We start from the raw sequence: 5000 nt of genomic DNA, 5'->3' as shown, positions 1-5000 counted from the left end.
CGAGAGGAGCGGGCCCCCCCTCCCTCCGGGGGGCGCCGACACTCGGAGCTCGGCTCCCGGCCGCTGCGGGGCCCATGAGCTAAGAGCCGGGCAAAGCGGGCCGTCTCGGCGGAGGGCCGGGTGCTGGCCTCCGCCCTCAAACGGGCCCGCTCCCCCCCTCCCACGCCGGGCAGGGTCGGGTACAATACTCGGATTGATCCCCTAGGCTGAGCTCCGGTTCTCACAGGCTCTGAAAAACCTGTCCTCAGAAATCTCCTCACACAATCCTCGAAAGGCAGGTCGAAAAAGCCAAAGCCCCGCCTTCGGCGGTACGAAACTGGAACCGGGCGCCACCTCGTGGTTCCCTCGGTCGGCCGAGACGGCGTGGGGCGACCCCTTCCGGACATCCGCGAGACGACCGGCCGTCAGGTCAACCCATTCGCTCCAAAGGGGTTGACCTGGTGGCCGAGAGGGGACTTTGAAAATTTTTCGGACTTGGAAAATTTTTTTTTTTTTTCTTCCCCCAGACCGCTTCCTCCGGGTTGACCCGGTGGCCGAGCGTCTCGCCGTCCCCGGACGCGGCGAGGGACTGCCTCCCGGCCGTCAGGATCGGGCCCACGGAAGTCTGATTTTAAAAAAAATTGGCCGACGCCACCGCGGAGGGCTACCCGGGCACCCCGGGCCCCGGAGCCGGAAAAGGGAAAAAAAGGATCGGGCCCACTAGAGACATGGACCCGGCCGCCAAGCAAGCCGCCCTGGGCTGACCCTCCCCGGCCGCAGCGAGGGACTGCCTCCCGGCCGACAGGATCGGGCCCCTGGAAGTCTGGGGGTGGGGGGGGGGAAATCGCCCCACGCCTCCGAGGAGGGCTGCCCGGGCGGGCCTGGCCCCGGAGCTCGGAAAAAAAAAAAGGATCGGGCCCACTAGAGACATGGACCAGGCCGCCCTGGGCTCACCTTCCCCGGCCGCAGCGAGGGACTGCCTCCCGGTCGACTGGATCGGGCCCCTGGAAGTCTGGAAAAAAGAATGGAACCTGACGCCTCCGAGGAGGGGGCGCCCAGGGAAGGAGGGAGATCCGGGTTGACCTGCTGACCGGACGGGAAAGAGGCCACCGGGCGTCCCCCCCCCCTTAAAACCTAGGGGTTGACCTGGTGGCCGGAAAGCGAACCGGCCAGCAGGTGAACCCTTTCGATTCCACGGGTTGACCTGGTGGCCGGGAAGCGAACCGGCCAGCAGGTGAACCCGTTCGATTCCACGGGTTGACCTGGTGCCCGGGAGGGGACTCTGAAAATTTTTCAGCCCTTTCGACTCGGGGTTGACCTGGTGGCGGAGAGGGGACTCGCACGGCAGGCAAGCCGCCCTGGGCTCACCCTCCCCGGCCGCAGCGAGGGACTGCCACCCGGCCGACTGGATCGGGCCCCTGGAAGTCTGGAAAAAAGAATGGAACCTGACGCCTCCGAGGAGGGGGCGCCCAGGGAAGGAGGGAGATCCGGGTTGACCTGGTGACCGGACGGGAAAGAGGCCACCGGGCGTCCCCCCCCCCCCTTAAAACCTAGGGGTTGACCTGGTGGCCGGAAAGCGAACCGGCCAGCAGGTGAACCCTTTCGATTCCACGGGTTGACCTGGTGGCCGGGAAGCGAACCGGCCAGCAGGTGAACCCGTTCGATTCCACGGGTTGACCTGGTGCCCGGGAAGCGAACCGGCCAGCAGGTGAACCCGTTCGATTCCACGGGTTGACCTGGTGCCCGGGAAGCGAACCGGCCAGCAGGTGAACCCGTTCGATTCCACGGGTTGACCTGGTGCCCGGGAGGGGACTCTGAAAATTTTTCAGCCCTTTCGACTCGGGGTTGACCTGGTGGCCGAGAGGGGACTCGCACGGCAGGGTGAACCCGTTCGATTCCACGGGTTGACCTGGTGCCCGGGAGGGGACTCTGAAAATTTTTCAGCCCTTTCGACTCGGGGTTGACCTGGTGGCCGAGAGGGGACTCGCACGGCAGGCAAGCCGCCCTGGGCTCACCCTCCCCGGCCGCAGCGAGGGACTGCCACCCGGCCGACTGGATCGGGCCCCTGGAAGTCTGGAAAAAAGAATGGAACCTGACGCCTCCGAGGAGGGGGCGCCCAGGGAAGGAGGGAGATCCGGGTTGACCTGGTGACCGGACGGGAAAGAGGCCACCGGGCGTCCCCCCCCCCCCTTAAAACCTAGGGGTTGACCTGGTGGCCGGAAAGCGAACCGGCCAGCAGGTGAACCCTTTCGATTCCACGGGTTGACCTGGTGGCCGGGAAGCGAACCGGCCAGCAGGTGAACCCGTTCGATTCCACGGGTTGACCTGGTGCCCGGGAGGGGACTCTGAAAATTTTTCAGCCCTTTCGACTCGGGGTTGACCTGGTGGCCGAGAGGGGACTCGCACGGCAGGCAAGCCGCCCTGGGCTGACCCTCCCCGGCCGCAGCGAGGGACTGCCTCCCGGCCGACAGGATCGGGCCCCTGGAAGTCTGAGGGGGGGGAAATCGCCCCACGCCTCCGAGGAGGGCTGCCCGGGCGGGCCTGGCCCCGGAGCTCGAAAAAAAAAAAAAGGATCGGGCCCACTAGAGACATGGACCAGGCCGCCCTGGGCTCACCCTCCCCGGCCGCAGCGAGGGACTGCCTCCCGGCCGACTGGATCGGGCCCCTGGAAGTCTGGGGGGGGAAAAAATGGAACCTGACGCCTCCGAGGAGGGGGCGCCCAGGGAAGGAGGGAGATCCGGGTTGACCTGGTGACCGGACGGGAAAGAGGCCACCGGGCGTGCCCCCGTTAAAACCCCTAGGGGTTGACCTGGTGGCCGGAAAGCAAACCGGCCAGCAGGTGAACCCTTTCGATTCCACGGGTTGACCTGGTGCCCGGGAAGCGAACCGGCCAGCAGGTGAACCCGTCCGATTCCACCGGTTGACCTGGTGCCCGGGAGGGGACTCTGAAAATTTTTCAGCCCTTTCGACTCGGGGTTGACCTGGTGGCCGAGAGGGGCCTCGCACGGCAGGCAAGCCGCCCTGGGCTCACCCTCCGCGGCCGCAGCGAGGGACTGCCCCCCCACCCCCCGGCTGACAGGATCGGGCGCACTGGAAGTCCGGGACAATATTTTCCCCGACGCCGGGGAGGGCGGGCGGAGGGGCTCTGGCGGCTAGCCCGGGCCCCGGAGCTCGAAAAGGAAAAAAGGACCGGGCCCGCGAGAGACGGGGGCCCTGCCGCAGGGGGGGGCAGTCCGACCGGGGCTCACCGTGCGGCAGGCCCGGGCGTCGGCAGGGGAAAGCGGGCGAGGAGGCGCGGGGCCGGGTGCCTACGGCCATACCGGACCGAACGCCCCCGATCCCGTCCGATCTCGGAAGGTAAACCGTCCCGGGCCTGGCTAGTACTTGGATGGGTGACCGCCTGGGAATCCCAGGTGCCGTAGGCAGCTTTTCCCGGTCCGAGTCAGCTCTCTCTCCTTTTCTGGGGGGGGAAGGAGAGGGGGGGACGGGCCGGAAAGCCCCTCGTCGCTCCTGCCGAGTCGGAGGTCGCGGCCGCAGGTCACGGGTCTGGGCGCCTGGGGTCCGGCTCCCCACCCACCCGGCTTCCTCCGCGGAGGACCCCCCCGGGCCACCGAAGCCGCTGGGGGAGACCCCGGGCATGGGGCGGACTGGCCCGGACCCTCCCGGCCGCCGGCCCGCAGGTCCGCCCCGAATCCCCCCCCCGCGGCCACCCAGGCCAGGCCTGGCCAGGCGGGACGGACGGCGGGTGTCCAGCGCCCAGCGGCTTCCTCCAGCGGGGACCCACGGACCCCAAAGCCGCAGGGGGAGACCCCGGGCCCGGGCCCGACTCGCTCGGACCCCCTGCGCCCGACGCCGGCTCGCGGGACCGCCCCGAATCCCCCCGCGGCCACCCAGGCCAGGCCTGGCCAGGCGGGACGGACGGCGGGTGTCCAGCTCCCAGTGGCTTCCGCCAGCGGGGACCCACGGACCCCAAAGCCGCAGGGGGAGGCCCCGGGCCCGGGACGGACTCGCTCGGACCCCCCGCCTCCCCTGCGCCCGGCCCCCGGCCCGCGGGACCGCCCCGAATCCCCCCGCGGCCATCCAGGCCAGGCCTGGCCTGGCGGGCCGGTGTGCAGCTCCCCCGGGCTTCCTCCCCCGACGACCCGCGCCCCCCTGCGCCGCAGGCGGAGACCCCGGCCCCGGGGCGGACCGGCCCGGGCTCGCTCGAGCCCCCTGCGCCCGGCCCGCAGGACCGCCCCCCCGAATCCCCCGGGAGAGGCCCGGCCTGCACGCCACTGACGACCCGCGGCCCCCAAAGTCGCAGGAGGCGCCCCCCCGGTTAGCCCCGTCTCGCTCCGCGCCCCCCGCCCCTCGCTGCCGGGACCGGGCGCCGCCCCAGAGTCAGCCGCAGCCGGCCGGCCTGAGAGCTGCCCTCCTGTGGACGACGGTGAGTTTACCTTGATACTAACCGGCCGTCAGCCAGGTCAACCCCATTGCTAGACTGGGGTGGACCTGGTGGCCGAGTGGGGACTTGGAACATTTGACAGCTGCTTCCCGGGGCTTGACCGGTTGTCCTGAACGCCCCCCACCCCCACCCCCAGCCCCCGGCTCCTGCTCCCCTCTCCCCAGCCTCGGTGCTCCGCTCCCTGCCTCGGAGGCTGCCTCTCTGCGGCGCCTGCATCGCCTCCGAGGACGCGCACCCTCCGGAGGCTGGACGTAAACCCACCACTGCCGCCGACCCGGCTCTCCGAGGGACGACTGTGAGGCCCCCCACCCCACCCCACCCCACCCCCGGACCGCCCTGGGGACGACTGCTAAGCCTCCCCCACCGGACCGCCCGGGGGAAGACTGCGACGCCTCCCGCCAGGCCCCCACCCAGCCTGGGGGAAGACTGCTAAGCCTCCCCCCCACACACACACACACACACTGTCGGGGGATGACGATTAAGCCTCTCCCGGACTGCCCGGGGGAAGACTATTAAGCCTCCCCTGGAACCACTATTAAGCCTGCCCCCGGAGTCCTCGGGGCAAGACTGCTAAGCC

General features: G+C 69.8%; 1 non-coding gene across 1 annotated transcript; it reads left to right on the top strand.

The window, feature by feature from the left end:
- The first annotated feature begins 3285 nt into the window (after nucleotides 1-3285).
- Nucleotides 3286-3404, top strand: LOC135978518 (5S ribosomal RNA). Its single transcript, XR_010595924.1, has one exon. It is a non-coding gene; the product is annotated as a 5S ribosomal RNA (ribosomal RNA).
- Nucleotides 3405-5000: the final 1596 nt, after the last annotated feature.

The sequence above is a fragment of the Chrysemys picta genome, unplaced genomic scaffold (genome assembly GCF_011386835.1).
Source record: "Chrysemys picta bellii isolate R12L10 unplaced genomic scaffold, ASM1138683v2 scaf295, whole genome shotgun sequence".
NCBI classification, from domain to species: domain Eukaryota; kingdom Metazoa; phylum Chordata; order Testudines; family Emydidae; genus Chrysemys; species Chrysemys picta.
Note: the sequence above shows the minus strand (reverse complement) of the source record. Positions and strands in the feature narration are given on the sequence as shown.